Source organism: Uranotaenia lowii, chromosome 3 (assembly GCF_029784155.1).
Source record: "Uranotaenia lowii strain MFRU-FL chromosome 3, ASM2978415v1, whole genome shotgun sequence".
NCBI lineage: Eukaryota > Metazoa > Arthropoda > Insecta > Diptera > Culicidae > Uranotaenia > Uranotaenia lowii.
The window spans coordinates 82,179,878-82,199,234 of record NC_073693.1 but is presented as its reverse complement, the minus strand read 5'-3'; the positions used below and the strand labels follow the sequence as shown (position 1 = coordinate 82,199,234).

At 35.9% G+C, this 19,357-nt stretch overlaps 1 protein-coding gene and 1 long non-coding RNA gene across 3 annotated transcripts in view; one reads left to right on the top strand and one right to left on the bottom strand.

Moving 5' to 3' along the window:
* The first annotated feature begins 87 nt into the window (after nt 1–87).
* Nucleotides 88–19,357, top strand: part of LOC129754749 (synaptic vesicle membrane protein VAT-1 homolog-like) — a 143,405-nt gene continuing 124,135 nt past the window's right edge. The window contains exon 1 of one of the 2 annotated variants that reach the window (XM_055750965.1): nt 88–389. The gene's annotated coding sequence lies outside the window, so the exon portion shown is untranslated. Of the gene's footprint in view, nt 390–8,032; nt 8,396–19,357 lie in introns of those variants that run through there. The other variant, XM_055750964.1, reaches the window with a different exon arrangement.
* Nucleotides 11,156–11,834, bottom strand: LOC129754750 (uncharacterized). Its single transcript, XR_008739081.1, has 3 exons — nt 11,745–11,834; nt 11,631–11,660; nt 11,156–11,557 (listed from the first exon to the last, which is right to left on the bottom strand). It is a non-coding gene; the product is annotated as an uncharacterized LOC129754750 (long non-coding RNA).

Here is a 19,357-nt window from a genome sequence, read left to right as displayed (position 1 = left end):
CTCTCCAGACTTCTCTTCTCTTTGTAGTAAAGTCGACCAGACGCTTCGGTTTTCCATGGTGGGCAATTCGGGGCAATTCAAATCAATCATTTCACTTTGAATTTCCGTAGCGTTCAGTTCGGTGTGTGTAATCAGGATCAAAAAGTGTCTCGTGAGACCGAGTCTCTGTCTGTTTTAAAGCGTGTGTTAAAATTTAAAGTGTGTTGAAAACGGAAAGGATTCCGGATTGTTTCGCGGTTATTTTTTTGTTATTGCGGCCTTAAGGGAAATTGTGATTGAAAGGTTATAAAGTTGGAAAATATTTGTGGCACAAAGTGTTATTTGCAGCTAAGGTTTCATCACAAGTGATACAGGATCTTGGCAGTTGCTGTTTTATCAATCATAAAAAAGTAAGTCTAATTGTTTGCGGGGGAAATGGCTCCTTTCAATATGGTCAGAATTTGTTCGACTTTTGAGGGTTCTCAATTGGGAAAGTGATTTAAGGACATCTCCAGAGACAAGTTTGAGCTAAGGTTTTCTCTAAATTAACATCTGGAACGAAAATTTTCAAGCTCCGGTCTCAAAATTCGAACAGGATCAAACAAGAACAAGAAGAAGTCGACCGAAAAGATCAAGTTCTGTACAGTTTTCTGTCTTTCTTCGATTCCTGTTGGCTAATTATTTGACCGGTTCGTTTTCTCTTCCTCGGCCCGAGTCCCCTTGCATGCAGCAGCAACAACGGACGGAATACATTCTGTCTGAGCCCTTCCCGAATATCAACATCATCACAGGCTTGCACCATACACATAAAGGAATTCTCTTCTCCTGCCTGATGTGCTTTGTGCCCAGCGAGCGAGCTGCTACCAATCCTTGTGATCACGCGCGCCATCTTCCCGATGGGTTCACACCCATATTTTACCATATGTTGAACTGGACCCTTATCAATTGGTTGAGAATTTTACACGTGACGAAAAGTTGGGGGTGTTGTGGAAATACCTTAATATGATTGTAGAATCAGTTGATGGATCGCTAATAATATTCTGGCCTTTTGTTAGTTGAATGATGTGTTGAGAGAAAGTGTATAATGTTGCATCATCAGTCGAAAGTAAGTGATGTAGCTTATAAAAATCAAATGAGTGCACTCAGGAAGTGGTAGAATTTAAGCTACCGTTAAATGGGGTTAATCGGGACACTTTTTTAAAAATGGAACGGTTTTTTCTCAACTTTTTTTTCCCTTATTACAGACCCTGTTCGATTTTGGCAACACACCCAAAGATTTTGTGTTGGTAAAATCAAATGTTGCCAAATTTTTACTTATTACTACATAAAATTTTTTATGATCATCAATTACATAATTTTTAGTCAGTTTTTGACCATCTTTAGTCATTTTGTATTTTTTCTTATTTATAATGTTTTTGATGCATTTAGCACTTTTTTTCTTTTGTCTATAGGGTTAATTTTTTTTGTCATATTTGCTATTTTTCTCTTTCTTTTTCATTTTTAAATTATGTTTTGTCATTTGTTTTTTTTTCCTTTTAATGGAATTTTTATCATTTTTGAGTGCTTCATTTTTTTTTCAATGTTTGTTTTTTTTATCATAATTTAAGAACGTTAAAATGTGTTTATGGTGTTTGCCTAAATTATATTAGTCCTGTTATAGCGAAACTTAGGCCTTCCAAAAAACCGTTGCCAAAATCGAATGTTGCAAAACACGAACGGGGTCTGTACCTGTACTACCAAAAAAAAATCATCAACGTAATTTTTAGTCTATTTCTGATCATTTTTAGTCATTTTCTATTTTTTTTATCATGTTTCTGATGCATTCAGCACATTTGTTTATATTTTTTTCATTTTTTTTTGTCAAATTTGTTATTTTTTCATTCTTTGTTATTTTTTTAACTATTTTTTATCATTTTTAATCTTTGGATTGTATTTGTTTTTTTTTTAATTTTACGAATTTTTTATTTTTTTGTCCTTTAATGTTGTGTTTATGAAGAAATTATGCAGTTTGATAAGTATTATAACTCAAATGTCAAATTCCATAGCGCTGGAGAAAAAATTCTAGAAAAAAACCTTTTAGAACCTTTGGAATATTAGAAAACGCCTAAAAATGCCGTTATCTATTCAAACAGTTCGTAGAAGCATTTCTCATTTCTTAAAATTAACTCTGTAAAAGTGCATAATTTTTGTAAAGTAAATTTTTTGATGATTTCTGTAGAAAAACATAAATATTCCTATTTCGCACCCTTTTTCATATTTGTGGTCCTCAACGCGTCACCAGAAAAAGTAAACTTATGCTTGATTTATCCGTTGAACAGTTTAAAACAAGCTGTAGGAAGATTATTGATGATTTTCAAACATTCATATTTTTACAAGCAAAACTCATAGTGGTACTATTCTTATTTCGCTCACTGTAGATCTTTTCCTTCGAAATTCACTTTAACCCTCATTCGTCCCTGAATTTTTTACCGGTACAGTCCCTGGAGTAACACTCCTGACTAAAACCAATATACCTCTCTTGTTTCTCAACGAAATTTAACAAAAATTATAGTTTTGGAAACCTTAGTTAAATTTCAATTCAAGATTTAACCCCCCTTTTGAATTAATAAGTGTTTCGTTTGAGTTTCTAGAACTTTATTTTACTCTGATTCCAAAGGATTTTTTAAGCTCCCCATACTGTTTAAACGTTCAAGTTCAATAAGACTATGAGAGTCACAATTTGACACTCCTTTCTGAAACCACTATCACTGTATGCACATGTTTCCCTACCGATCAGTACGAAACTTTTAGTTCTGGAAACCGTTTATCGTAACTAAAGTACGATTCTAAGACAATATTCTTCTACAATGACCACAAAAGTGTAATAAAGTTATGTTGAAATCGCACTATTTAATCAACCATTCGTCAAAATTGTCAGGGAAGAGCAAATTTGGATTGTTGGAAAATGACACATTTTGATAAGATTGTTGAAATACGAAACAGAATTTTTGACAAATTTTCAACAGTAACCGACCATTTTGAACTTCATTGCTTTGAATCATAATTTAGATATTGAAAAGGATTAGAACAGTTTCAGTACCTAAATATTTAGCTTTAAATCCATATTTGCATAAGCTTATGAATGAACACGGAATAGGTTTGTTCATTGCAATACATATTGTGATTTCCTTTATTTTTAATTCTTCCATTATTCTCTATAATAATGTATTTGAAAAGATTTTTTTTCGAAACTCATCTGAATTTTCTGAGTGAATTAATAGGTAAAATCGACGAAACGTATGGAAGCCATATGTCAAAATTTGCAGCTGTATAATACAAATATAAGTATGGAAATAATTGTACACACCCATTTGGCGCAACCCCTTACAGTGTATTTTTGATCCGGTATCCGTGCTCAGCAAAAGTAGAATTGCCTTAAATGGATACATTCATACTTAATAAAAAGAATTCAATGTGTAAATCTGGGGATTTCGATGCATTCTCGGTCAACAGTGGTGTGCCATAAGGAAGTCACTTGGGACCCCTTCTCTTAATCACTGTTATAAACAAGTTCCCCTAGGTACTGCAGGACGTTTTTGTACTAATATACGCAGATGATCTGAGAAAATGAGCGCTGATGTGGTCTAGTGGATAGGCTGACGCGAGTCTGGTAACCAAGGCGTACTGGGTTCGATTCCTGGTATCGGCAAAAAAAAACTTTTGGGTTCGAATCCCATAAGTTGCCGACAGGTAAGATGTGTTTCATTGTATAAGGGTCATTCCATGTCAAGTGTGCACAGCGAAAAAAAAAATCTTATCGAATATTCGCGAAACTTGGCCGAAAGACTTTCTGAGGCCTACAAAATAAATCCTCAATTTTTGAGAATGATCCGCCCACCCCTCGTTCCAGGACCCTCCCTTATTTTTTTCACGATTTTGAAAAATTCATCATTTTTAAAATACTATATCTCCGGACTGAAAAATCATACCAAAAAGACAAAGTATGCGTTGTGTAGATTTTATTAAAATCTATCAATTGATATTATTTATTTTTTGAAATAGTGACGTTTTAAACGTCAAAACACAGCTCTAAAAATAAAACGTTATTTTTCGCATGGAAAGTATATTTTTTTCTTGATTTTTATGATTTCATTGTTTTTTTGAGAAAATTTTACGTAAGAACCAATTAAAATCCCAATATAATATTTCTTGTTTTCGAGATATGAAAGATTTAAGTTGAATTGTCCATCAAATATTTACTTACACTACACTATTACACCCCTCAAAACTTTTGGTAATCCCGTTCACTATTTTCTGGACGATTAAAATTTAAAATCAGCATACAAATGATGTTACCTTCTAGTGAGTAGCAAATTTTTGTAAAGATAAGATGCTTAAAAAATTAAATAACACTTTTTGTTTCAATTCGTTTTGCTATTGAATTATAATTTTATTCATTATCACACTGTATAAAATCATTAAGCAAGAGCTTCCTTTGCGAAAACTGCGGATGAATTAATATTAGGATTTGGTTCATGTTTCCATAAAACTTTTAAACTTATTCACAGAAAATGTGTAAATGTCGAGAATCTGCTCGTATGTTGATTACCTACTAAACTTACATGAATAATGGCGATACTGGTCTAACAATACTGACTATTGACGCACAGCATTTGTTCATTGTATAATAGCCTTTATTCATGCAAAGTAAGCACAGCTGATTTTTTTTTTGTTGACACCGAGTGGCACTGAACAATAGACATTTTTTTAACTGATTCACTGACCATTGTGAACGAATTGTTGCCGCAACTGCTCACTTGCTGCTACTTGCTATTAGTTATGAATACAACTTCTGAAATCGAAGATTGCGGTTGAAATATCCAGTTGCCTTCTGTTACTGCATTAGAACGGAGTTGTCTTAGTGACTTTTTTTTGTTAAGCTTCTAAATAGTCGGGAACAGATTTCCGAACATGGAAAAAGCAACGTGTTCAATTGGAAAAGAACTTCATAAGCGATGCTCAGTGGATACATTTTTCAAGAACACACGACAAATTGTGATCAGAAGTGCATAATCTAAAGTCTGTCTGCAAAAACCATTCTAACAAGTTCGGTAAATTGTATCCTGTTTCGCAAAATGTTGCTTATGTTGAATGCTTTCAAATAAGAATAACATTGACTGGCAGGTTTGAAGCATCTGTGGCAATCAAAAGAATTCGTTCGTTTCACGCCGCAATCCCTTTAGATGCTGGAAAAATTGGAAGGAAAACATTTTCAAGCTCCACGGAATTTGAAATATTCAATGTATGCAAAAAGAAAAGGCAATCTAAAGATGATTTAACTTGCAGAGCTGGAACGAAAAAAAAAATAGAAACAAAATAGTTATATTTCGAATAAAAATATTTCATAAACCAAAAATATTGTTTTCCGTTCATTCAAAATGTTATTTCAAATTTTCTTTAGTTATAAAACAAATCATGAAAACAAAAAATCTGTTCAAGCATGGAAGATGTGACTAAAAATTTCGACGATTGGTGCACTCTAGTGAAACCACTGAGTGCTACGAGTAAATAATTGTTAGACAATTCAACTTAAATCTTTCATATCTCGAAAACAAGAAATATTATATTGAGATTTTAATTGGTTCTTACGTAAAATTTTCTCAAAAAAACAATGAAATCATAAAATTCAAGAAAAAAATATACTTTCCTTGCGAAAAATAACGTTTTATTTTTAGAGCTGATTTTTGACGTTTAAAACTTCACTATTTCAAAAAATAAATAATATCACTTGATAGATTTTAATAAAATCTACACAACGCATACTTTGTCTTTTTGGTATGATTTTTCAGTCCGGAGATATAGTATTTTAAAAATGATGAATTTTTCAAAATCGTGAAAAAAATAAGGGAGGGTCCTGGAACGAGGGGTGGGCGGATCATTCTCAAAAATTGAGGATTTATTTTGTAGGCCTCAGAAAGTCTTCCGGCCAAGTTTCGCGAATTTTCGATAAGATTTTTTTTTTCGCTGTGCACACTTGACATGGAATGACCCATAAATAATTATATATTTCAGAGGGAATGCATCTAGGGTTAATCTGAAGAGACTAATGCAAGCGGAGTGGATTGCCAACCATTGTAGGTCTCTGAAGGTTGGATGCCTTCCCTCGACGAACCATCGGCCGTGGAAGCCTGTGAAGCAATTCGAAGGCTAAGCCACACAGACATAGGCTGGACATTGCTATCGATGGGGGAACCATACATACATAGATACATACATATACGCAGATGATCTGAAAATGTTCCTCCCTGTTCGCAACCTGAAGTATTGCTCGACTCTGCAAAACGCACTGCACCGATTTTCGGACTGTTGCAGAACCTATGGATTGAAGTTGAATGCCTTAAAATGCAGTATTATATCGTTTTCTCGAAAACTAACGAATACCATGTATGAGTATCGCCTTGAAAACAGCTTGATTATCACTAGAAAAACCTCTGTAAAGGATCTTGGAGTCGAGATAGACAATGAACTGAAATTCACGAACACATAGAGCAGGTAGTAGCCAAAGCTAACTCTATGTTTGGAATGGTCAGTAGACTCTGCCATGAGTTTAATGACCCTTTCACAATCGTCTCCTTACCACAATGGAGTACGCTAGTATTGTTTGGCAACCCTACTACAATGTCCACGTCTACAAAGTCCAAATCGTAGGAAGTCAAACGATGCATTATTTTTCAAGGATTTGACAAGTAGAAGATTTTATTCGCCGTACATGGTTTCACAAATATCTCAAAACGAAGGACACAGTAACATAACATAAAATAACATAAAATTAGAAGTATGGTCGATGTTAATATTCAAGTTTAAATTCAGATAAAAGGTCAAGCTTAGGATCATCAATAACAATAAAATTCTATGATGGTGCTGCACTGTTTTGACAGCAAGCATCGTGCGAAGTGATCAGTGTTTTGGCGATGAATCGATCGATGATCGATGATCGGATAGGTCCAGTAGCAATCAACAACGCAACACGATTGCTGTGCCTTCAGTTACGAATTAATTGCAATCAGGAACATTCATTGCAAATGAGTGATTTTTTGGAACACTGATTTTGAGTGTACAACGATATTTGGTTCCCAAGAAATAAAGAACACCAAAAAATTTTTTTCCTGGGAGCTTATGGAGCTGTCCAACTCCAAAACGTTTTTCTCGAAACAGTGATGTTGGCGCATTCGCCGTATTCAAAACTCGATACCGAAATAAGCTCATTCGCAGCTGAACGGCCGTTTAGGGACTTCTGAAGTTCGATTAAAGGTCCAAACGAAGTCAACTGTCTTAAATTCCTTCAACGAGTCAAAAATTTTATGATTACTTTTGGCCGGTTGCATCTCAATATGTCGAGACCGAGTAACAGCAACATTAAGGAGGGTCGGGTGGGTTTTGATACTCTAGAATCATCATATTGTTGTGGAATGCTCTTCCTTGCTGCTTGTCCCGCATGGCTGTGTCGGTCGTATCGTAGCTATATCGTAGTCATTTCAAATCCGAAAAGTTGCATGCATATCTTATTATTGTTATTACCAGTTTTGTATCAGTCACCCATATATGTACACATATTAGTTGAGGGACCACGCCAACTTCGAACGCATCGAATCATGGGTAGAAAAAACCCAGAGAGCACAGAAGGCATATCGTATAATCAACAAAAAAACGCGACACCCAAAGCTCGAATGTATTGAAGAGTGATCCCTTATAAGCGTTATAAACATCGAAAGGCCAAAGGGGGAGCCTCGAAGATACGCTACGGTTTGCAGCCCCTTTGTATGTGTTGCATGTGCCGCAAGCAAGTGCAACGCCGCCCCGCAGTCAGTTGAAAAAGGAATAACACAACACCCAACAAAATATAAAAAAAAAAACAACAACGAAGTTATAAGTTATAACAAAGGAAAACCATCTCTCTTTCGTCCGTCCGGCCAGGCCAATTCGTCCATGCGTTGAGTTTCTCATCGTTTGTAGCGTTGGGTATTATCGTCGTGGGTTGATTTTGGTAGCACCGGCACGGCCTGTCTTTGCCATCAACGTTACCATCAGTTGTGTTCGAGAGTTTGAACTGTGAACATCACAAGAAGCCCTTGCCCCTGGAGTAACGTACCCACTAAGCTCATGCGCGCGATCCGAACCATTATCAAGTGAAGTAGAAGAAACGTGAAGGAAACTGCAACACTGTAATTATAATAATTTTCGCGACCGTGCACCCTTCCAGTGATTTGCTTTCCGTCGGTTTGATAGCAGGAAAGTGCGATTTTAAAAGTGAGTGAAAGAGAATCAGGAAAATTCTCTGATTCAAAAAAAAATCAGAAACAAAGTGTTCGGAAAAGAAACGAGTGAAAAGTATTAAAGGTGTTATCATTTTTCGGAGGAAAATAGCATCATTTTACCGGTGAGTCATGGAGAGAAATTGTCCAGCGATTTTCCATTCTTCTTTTGTTCGATTGTGATTGAAGTCTGGATGAAGTGCTGCTGATGATGATGGGAAAACCTGTGGTGAAAAATCGTCCATTTCAAGGATCAACAGGATCAACGATGAAGGAAGAACAATGGAAGGGGGGAGATGTGATGTCGCGATACAGAGTGCTAGAATTATAAACTGTTGCTAGCAGCGTCACAGGAAAGATAGATGGCATGAATCACATCGTTGTTTGAATGGAGATTTAATTATGCCCCATCAATATGTGTTATTATTTCTAGATCGTTGAATGATTCATGCGTTCGTTTGTTGGCGTGGTCCATGGTTCAAGATTGATAGGAATTCATGTGATAAGCTTGCTCCAATTATTTTTCAGGCTGACCTTTGATTTATTTTTACGAATTTTAAAACCTAAAATTAGATTTCCTTTGTTCTGAAAAAACTGATTATTAACGCTGATTCCCATTTCTGGAATATGGAGTCTAACTCTCGGCTATGTCATTTGACTTCCAACTTTTTAGAATTTCGGTTTCTTTAGATCGGTTCTAAATTAATCATATTTTTTTTTAATTTTTGAATTACGGTTTTATTTTGATGAAATTGAATCCTTTCTATTCTAATTTGAATCGGAATTTTTGTGTTCAGTACTTTATATTCTAATTCTTAAAAATTGTTTCCTGATTTCTTTTCTTAGCCGTCTACTGCATACGTGCTCATTAGACCGCTGCAAAAAATTACTTTTCATGAAAAAAAGTTTCAAAATAAAAAATCTTAATCCATTGATATGTATTTAAAAATAGCAGATTTTGCTTGCTAAAGCTTTTAATAATTTCATGAAATGTTTTTGCAATGGTTTGATTTATAAACCTATAAATTCTCTGGCTATGCAAAGCAGTTTTTTGAGATTTTTTGTTTTCACCCTACGGTTTCACAGCTTTAAATAAGCAGTCGAAAACCCAAAAATTTAAAAAAAAAATTTGAAAAAAAAGTTTTGTATATCATCGAATATCTTTTCTGGGGTACAAATTAGGTTTATGAATTGTACTGCAAAAATCGAGGAATATTTTTCATTCAAAGTTCTATTTTTTGGAACTTTTAGTACATCTCTGGTGATTTTTGAATGAAAAATTTTGTTTTCACAAACAAATTTCCATACAAAATTAAAACTCGTTGCGCTTATTCAGGGCTTTATGTATCGATTCCAAAAATATTATTGCTATTTCTGGCAGCAAAAACAACCAAAAAAATGGGAGGTGAAAAAATTTGAAACTTTCATACAAATCTTGCAGTGGTCTAGTGCCCATATATGATATTGATTTGTTTTTGTAATTGCCTATGTATTTATTCTACATCTTTTAAATTGAATTTCGTTTTTTGATTCCTGATTCTGAATTCCAGTTCTCAATTCAGGATTCAGAATCTCAAATTGGATTTGAAATTTGGAATTCTAAGTCTAAGTTCCGATTACACAGAGAAACAGCATATTTTTGTGCTTATGTTCTAGTAACTGATTTTGAAAGCTTTTGACGTCCTTAATTCCAATCTTTTGCCAGATTTTCCAGTTTTTTTTATTTTCAATCTATTTATTATGCTTCATTCAATGAAGAATTTTCGTTTTTTCGACATTCTGAGCTTAATTCGGGATCACAACTTTAAAATGCGATTTCTGGACTTTAGAAGGGTTTTTTTGGCCTCTTCTGAGCTTATTTTGGGATCACAACTTGAAAATGCGTTTTCTTACATTTAGAAGCGTTTTTTTTTGCCATTCTGAGCTTAATTTGGGATCACAACTTTAAAATGGGTTTTCTGGCCTTTAGAAGCGTTTTTTCGACACTCTGAGCTTAATTTAGGATCACAACTTTAAAATGAGATTTCTGGCCTTTAGAAGCGTTTTTTGGCCATTCTGAGCTTATTTTGGGATCACAACTTGAAAATGCGTTTTCTGGCATTTAGAAGCGTTTTTTGGCCATTCTGAGCTTAATTTGGGATAACAACTTGAAAATGCGTTTTCTGGCCTTTGAAAGCGTTTTTGGCCATTCTGAGCTTAATTTGGGATAACAACTTTAAAATGCGTTTTCTGGCCTTTAAAAGCGTTTTTGGCCATTCTGAGCTTAATTTGGGATAACAACTTTAAAATGAGTTTTCTGGCCTTTAGAAGCGTTTATCGACATTCAAAATACATTAAATTTGAAAGAGTTATTTGAATATTGAATTTGTTTTTGGCGCATAATTTTAGTTCAAATGTCAACACAAGTTTAAAATGAGAGCTACAGCTGGAGTTTCGAAATGCAATACAAACATGATTTCAGCTTTTCAACTGAAAGGGCTTATGATATAGCTCAGTTTTTAAGTCAGTTGCCTCCTTAGCTAATATCCACGAGTTCGTGCCCAAGAGTAAACATCAAACACAGTTGTACCAGATCATAATCGAAACAAAATAAAATATCTAAACTTGATTTTTAGGATCTTAATTTTTTTTTTTTTTTGATAAGCTTCATGAGTTCTTTAACTATTCTAAAATTTATGTTTTACTGGATTGGGTTCTCCACCCTCTTTTGAAGTTGGGAGGTCTCACGAACTACCATAAAATCATGCGGGATGAATCATCCTCCGGGATTAAAAACTCCTGAGAAAAAAAAATAAAAACCATCAAAAACATTGTTTGTATCTGAAAAACGTCACATTCCGCATTTGACTCCGGCTCCGAGTCCGTCCACACTCTAATTCTCCTTGACTCAGATTTGAAGGAAAATAATTCAAAATGCGCCAAAACTGGGAAAACTCAAATTTTGATTAGAGCGGTAAAACTCAGAAATGAATTGTAGGGGTTTTCGCGAATTCTGAGTTGTTTTTGTTCAGGGTGGTTTAGGCTTGTTCATGGATCGACTGAATGAAAAAAAATCAAAAATTTATGAAATTTCAAAGCGGTTTTGAATGGAATTTCTGATTGCAAAAAGAAAAAGACGATTGTACGGTGTATTTAGAAGATGGATGCGTGCATTTCTATACGGTTAATTTTATTTTTACCACAAGTTAGTGCCACCGAGTCATTTGACCGCATCCAGCCGGTGGAGCTTCGTGCTGTCCCACTTGGCACGCTCACCCACCAGCACACTCTGTCTAATTTGAGCTGATCTGAAAAGACAAGAAAAAAACACCATTGGTGAAAATCATTTACACTTAAAAATTATGAGAAAATTATACTTACAGTTGTGAATGATGGCTTCCGTAGAGATTGCTGGAAGAAAAGATAAAATTGTTCAATTTTGTATTTCCTTTCGACACCACTTAATTTCTAATAGAAAATAAAATTGAAACTTACCTTGATTATTTCGTCAACTGTTTCAGACCATCGCATCCAAACAATCAACAATGGTTTTTGGAACTCTCTGAGTTGTTTTCATCTATTTTGTTCGAAAACGTATGCGTCTTCGCTAAGTTCCAGGCTTTGAAAGTCAATAGATGAAAACAACTCAGAATTTTGATGGATTTCAACTCAGTTGTTTTCATCTTCATACATGATGCGACCGCTGAACCGAAATTAATCAGTCTCTGAATAATCTAAATTTACTGTGCAGGAAAAGGAAGTGTTTCAAATTATTCTTTCGCTAACAATCTCTATCATTAAATAGGGTCCCTTTCGTTTGGTAAATTATCGATTTATACCAAAAATAAACTTGTACAGTAGCCCTCTCCCTTTCCCATCCCCATTTATTCGTACCCCAAAAACATTCTCGTATCAAATTTGGTTCCATTGGTTGATAGGTTCCTAAGCTATGCAACTGCAAGGTGGAACAATAATAGAAACATATCCAATTACTTCACCATGCCAAATTTGATTCTATTCGTTTGATTCATTCTCACAAAATTGTATTATGGTCACCCCCTTCTATGCCAAATTTGGTTTTATTTTTTGGTGCTCCAATCAGTGTTCCGAAAATCACTCATTTTCAATGAATGTTCCTGAATGCACTTCGCAACTGAACGTATAGCGATCGGGTTTTGTTATTGATTGCTACTAGACTTATCCGATCATCGATCGTTCTATTCATCGCTAAAATACAGATTACATCGCACGATGTTTGCTGTCAAAACAGTGCAGCACTATCATCAAATTGGAATCTCACCATTGAGCGATGCATACGGCGAATCATGTTGGGCTAGGATCAGGAGTGAATGGTTCAGGCAGTGAGCGAGTGATACATGTAACCGATCATTAGCAAATGTTGTTTGATTTTAAACATAGCCAATTAATATATTTATTTGATTTTACAGCTTTTTTTACTAAAGTAAGAATAAAATCAAACTGTAGTTGTGTTTGTGATGGAAAGATGGTCACTTCCGCCGTCTTTTCAATTTCTAATCAGCCAGGCGGATACTGAGTGAGCGACATTCAGATTGGATCAGTTGGTATCTCTCTCATCTCCGATATGCGATGTTTGCTAAACCGATGATTCTTAATGATGCGACTCGGTTTGCATAGCTGATAGGAGCGCTGATCGAGATTGCATACCAGCCAGGCGAAGCAGTTGCGAGAGGCGCTATCCCATTATATAATCAGAATGTATCCAACAAGAAACGCATCCTGAGTGTTTATTTCGATTGATTTTCGGAACATTGGCTCCAATAATTCTGGAGTTATGCATTAAAAATTTTATTAAATTATTTCTCGTATTCACATACCCACCTATGCCATATTTGATTCCAATTACTTGAATAGTGTTTGAGTTATATTAAATTATGAGGGCGCCCTCCTTTCTTTTTCTAACTCCCCCACTGAGAGGGAGAAGAGGTACTAAAGATTCATAAAAACATTTATCGTCAAATTTATCGTGCCAAATTCGGTTCCATTTGCACGATTTGTTCTCCTTTGAAGGCAGCCAGATTGAAAGACAATGTTCCAGTTGTGACCGATATATTTAGAGTAAAACTTAATCTAAACGCATATCTTTACAAATTTTATATTTAAGCATGTCTTGAATCTTCTTAATGGTGTTTTGTTGTTTTTTTAACTTCATTTTCACCAACATTCTTCCTCGCAAGTTTTCATCTGGTCTTGTATAGTTCCATGACCATCACTGGGATGCTCCTTGCATCATCCGGCTGAAGGAAAACCGCACATCCGCAATCTCTGGCTCCATCACTGCCTGCCATCCTGGCCAGCGTCAGTGCCTGGAATAACTGGAACAACACCAGCACCTACCAGAGCATCCGAACCGTTTTCTTCCCAGACTTTTCCAGTAGAGGTACCTTCCGGAGCAGAAAGCCGTTTCAAATTTGTCCAGTAAAATGATCTTCCATGGCTTCGAAAGTTTTCTGGTTCTTGAATCCCACTTCAGAAAAATGAAGGCGGCCAGATTGAACGACAATGTTCCAGTTGTGACCGATATATTTGATGTCTTATAAAGTTCTGATCTAATCAATAGTGTTTAACAGTAGCCTCCTTATTTGTTCTTAAATCTCTAACATGCTTACAAGATTCCTACACCTTTAATACAAAAAATTGTATGAAGGCCTTCATTTTCCCGATTGAAAGGAGGAAGAGGTCTCAAAGATCCATAAAAACATTTCTAGTACTCAAATACCCTCCCATGCTAAATTTGATTATATTTGCTCGATTAGTCCTCAGTGATGGACAAAATTGTAAGGGAGCCCCCTTCTCATTTTTTATCTCCTCTCTGGAAGAAGGGTGGGGTGTCAAATATTCATTGAAGCATTTCGCTCACTCTAATACTTTCTAATGCAATATTGGGTGTCATGTGATTGATTACTATTTGAGTAATGTAAAAAGTTGTAAGCCCCCCCCCCCCCCCACTCTCTTCTTTCTTTCTCCCCACTGGAAGAACGGAGGGGTCTCAAATCATCATAGAATTATTTATTATTTCACCCGAATACCGCACCATGCAAATTTGGTACCATTTGCTTTATCGGTTCTCGAGTTACATATGTAAAAATCTGTCTTTTGTTTGTAAGACCCCCTTCCCCCTTCCTGTGGGAGGGAGGGGTCTCAAACCATAATAGGAACCTTCTCCGGCCTCCAATACTCCTGCCAAGTTTCACACAAATCGGTTCAGTTTTTTCCGAGTCAATAGGGAACAGACAGACAGACAGACAGAAATTTATTTTTATACATATAGATAAATTGAATTTATAACTTTCTCTGACACCACAAAATGACGTTTTTCAAAAATGCAGGTGCGTATGTATTGTACAATTCGCATAAAAAATTGGTATATGTTCTGTACTTGAAATTTCTTAACAGTCAAACATATAGAACTGAGAGTAAGTAGTTAGAATCCAGACTTACTTTAGTGAGCAGTTAGAATCTAAAATTTATTTCTAAAATAGACGCTTGAGCTCAGAAACTGATGAAAATTATTTTTTTTTCATTCGGAATTAAATAGGGAAAAAATTCTAGGAACTTTTAACTGCATATTGAAAATGTATGATTTTTTTTGTGAAGAACATATAGCGGAATGGGAATTTTTTTAAATGTTATTGTTTCACCGAGAAACTGAAAATTTCAGCTCATGACCGGGAAAATTTTTAAGTAGTTAAGAATTCCGTTTGTAACTGTTTAAAGTTTAAAGTATCATTATAACATTTTTCAAATTAATATTTAATCGGAAAATGTGATTTAAATACGAAAAACTAGCAACTCTGTGTTTTTTATCTTTTGGTTTTTAAGGGAGAGAGTTTATTCATTGAAAAAAAAAACTCAAAAAAATCTTCCGAATTGGAAAAAAAGTGAATGAGGAAAAATTCTGGTTTTAAATTCGATGTTCTTAAGTTCTATGATTTTTTACTCTAGAAACATTGAATTCAGAAGCTTGATTTATATTTCTTCCACCGATTTGAATGAATGAAATGTCACCGCTAACTTCAACCTATTATCTGTACTTAAATAACAAATATGGTTTATGTAAATTGTATAGCCAGCATTCCTAATGGTGGGCCGTTTTTTCATTAAATACGAAATCTAAAAAAAAGGGAAGAATATCAAAAGACAACTCTTTCTTCGCTAATACTTCTCTTTTTATTAAAATGGGTCTTCAGAAACAGTCTTCAGACTAATCCAACTGCCAAAATCCGCTGTAAAAATGTTTCAAATGCCATTCTCCTTTGTTTTGACCAAATTAAGCCGCAGCCCGTGGCGTAGAGGATAGCCTTAAAGTCTTCTAAGCCTACGGTCATGAGATCTAATTTCGGTCACGGCACATATAGCACACTTTCTGTGGGATGGTGGTTTAGGCATTTGTAAGATGCTAGCCATCATATGCTAGAAATTTGTACGCTAAGAGTTAAGTAAAAGGAATCTCTTCGAGAAAACATCAAGTTTTATTGAGATTCTGTGTGTGTTTGTGTTCGTTTAAAAAAATGCCCGGATATTACCTAGATTAGTTATGTTTGTAACTTACTAAATAGCACAAGAATATGAGATGGAAAATTAGAAGACTTTTCACTTATTTAGATATTTCACCATGTAGAAGGTACTTCAACTTGATCATTTTACGCAACGATTTCTTCATATCCATTCAAAGTTTAATCCAGTTCACTCGGAACTCCCTGCCGAGCTCCAAGAGTTCCATTTTCCGCAATGAAACAATGATGATATCTCTACTCCTACAAATTAGAATATAGAGGGAAAGAGCCCGCAAAAAAAATAAACACCTAGCAACACTAGACCGGAAGTTCACCCATCAGGTGTCTCCGCGTGTACTAATTAGATTGTTCAAATGGTAGACCAACTGAACCAGCATCATGTGAAGTTTTAGTGAATTACCTCATAGCGAGGCGCGCGAGCTCGTGTGTTTTTTTTTACTTCTTTCTTTCTATATTTATGAATCGCGCGCGCACTTTTCATTCCACCGAAAAACCAATTTCACTTTGTTTCATACATAATCATACAGTGCCTACGCTGAGTGGGGCTACGGATTTTGTTTTTGGGTGTAGGCTCACCTTTGAGCCACAAAAATTTCGTTGGTCCGTCCGTGCCCGGTGATCATAGACTTTCGGTTTTATAGGTGTTTGACCTCTCGCAGTCAACCGGGCAGGTAGGCTACTTTATGGAGTCAGTGATTTTGTTTGCCAAAAGTTGGGCGGGATATAACTAGTTTATGATTGGTTTGATTGAAGCCTTTCAACAACGATGGTCCTTCGCGTTATATTTATCAACTCGAACTACATATTTCTAGGTTGGGATCAAGAACTAGGAACAGAGTCAAAATTTAAAATTCAAAATTATACCAGGAACGAAATTGAAGATTCGAAATTAGCATCGGGATACAGAATTTAAAATCAACATAATTTTAAAATTACAACAGCTGTCAGCAATAAGGTTTTTAAAACAAATGAAAAGTTGTCAAAATGAAGCATTTTGTTGACTTATGCCACTCAAAAATTTACTGCTTGGAACCCTTCCGAAAAAATAATATCCGAAAATTATGGGGAGCACGATAGTGCACTCGGAACTTCACAATCCACTTCCGAGTCCTGCCACGTGCACATCGAAATGAAGCTGCCCGGAACATGTCCTGAAAGCTCCACCAATACAAATATATCTCGATGTATTTGTAGGTGTAGTGCCACGTCAAATGATGAGCATCGTCTGGCTGGCTGGGTGGATGATGTCTGTGACTAAACTGGACTGCGAGCGAGTTGGTAAAACAACCATCGGGTATGAAGAGCCCCCGAAGGGCGACTATCCGCACAGACCGAGCACGTATTGCCATATTTCAGGATCCACACCCTTTCCAGAGTGTGTTGTATTTCGATATATTCACGAGTATATCCTTTCAGACATTGGATGACACCCTTTTTATTGCATTTTATAGTTATGACTCCGGAACGGTTTGAGGTGAGATTTCTTGAACGAGATAAGTGATGGAGCCAGAGTTTAAAACTAACGTCCGTCTGATGTCATATTTTAAAAACTGTTCAATCGACTTCGGTAGATTTTAAAATAAAAAATAAGCCTGAAGAACCACCTAAAGTAAGTAAAGTAAAGTAAAGTAAGAAATTTTTCTAAAACTTCTCAAAAGCACCTTACAACATGCGTCAAATCATTGGCCGTAGATGATCTGCAAAGCCAAAAATGCAACTTGAACGCAACGGAGCGAAAATCCGAAAAAAAAAACAAACAAAAAAAAACGCAGTGCAATAATTCAGCAGCAGCGCCAAACAACAAAAACAACGAACATAACCAAATAATGAATGGAAGTGAGCAAGGCAAAGAAATATGCCGAAAACAACAACAAACAGCAGCAAACAACCGAGAAATTGAACCAGGCAGGAGCATCCACAGCAGAAACACTCTCACTTTTGTGTGTTTAGGCCGCTGTTCGGAATACCTCCTCCAGGTAGCTGAAACGGGGTATCTGGGGCCAGGGCGTTTCTAATATGTTCAAACCATCTATCAGATGAGCTTTGTAACAAATTACCTAATGTAGTACTTAGTTTAGGAAAAGCTAATCGACGGTCGTCGTGGGTTGGACATGTTGACATAATTGTGGCAATAATTAGCACGGATTGCAATGTAAATCGGTAGTTCGTTCTATCGATTTAAAAAAACGTTCAAAGTAATCTCAGAAAACCTAAAAACGTATTTTACAAAATAGGCATCTCTTTCATAACAGTGATGAAAGAAAGGGGTCCAAAATGACTCCCTTGTGGTACACCTCTTTTGAACGAAAATACGCCTGAATCTCGCATTCCTTAGCTTTACCAACTTTACTTTTTCTGGAAGTGGTTTATGACAGTCAACCAGTATAATATTCATACGCCAGGTTGGTCTCCTGTAGTAGACTGTTAATACATGGGCCCCGGAGAGGCGCAAGATGTGGGTTCAAGTCCTACCGGGAGACAAGGCGAATTTTTTTTTCGCATGTTTTTCAATATCGATTTTCTCTTATCTAGTCCCTGAAATTTCATCTAACACAGTTGGATTCATTTCTCTACAAAAAAAAATTATAAGAAATGATAATTCAAATTTAAATCACATCTTCTTTAGTTGATATTTTTCGGTGATTTACGACAAAATTAAAACTGCTGTTTTTTTCTGCGTTTCGGCTTACTGAATTTCAGCCATCCTCGGAAAATAAATTTGTTTAGCCGCATGTTTCCTTTACGGCCGTCGCTCGATATTTGAACGACAATCGAGCGACGGTCGTTCACGGCAGCACAAATGTTTTGTTTTGGTTCATGACTCTCTTCATTTTTAAAAATCCTAATAAAAACTAAAACTCTCGAAGTTTAATGTTATTCGACAGTGAATGGCTGATAAGCTGCTGCTGCTTATTATTCTCTTTACGGCACATCGTTTATCAGATTATTTTCGCAAACTAAAGGACGATTGAAGATAGCTTTTATGTTTCCTTTATAACTTACTTCATTAGCTCTTGTTTTGTTTTTGTTAATGCTGTCCCGCCAGGTGAAGGAAAAACAATGCACTAACTAACGAAACGTAATCTGAGCCACATCTTCAATCTTAATCATAACGTCATAACATTTGCCAAATATATTCCGACCTGCCCTTGAAACTTTTGCAAGTCTTCATTGCATACACATATCTACCTCCATATTCAGAGACTGATCCTCAACTTAAGTGAGCGATTCTTTTTTTTGCAAAGTCTACACACCGTAGACTTCCGGTTTGGAATCCACCCCATTCACCTCTTCCTTTTCGACGTAGAAACTCCCTGGAGGGAAAAGAATCCCGGCGGCGCGGCTGCTGTCACATTGCCGACTATCCGTTGCCAAATGCTCAACGTGTAAATAAATATGGACATCAACGACGACGACGCGAACCTTCCAAAATTGAATGGAATTTAAAATGCGATTGTCTCTTTACTGTGTATTATGTTTGGTCACTGCTTTTTTCGCTGTTTCCATTGCTTCTTTTGAACTAACTAATGAGAGCGTTTTACTCCAGCCCAG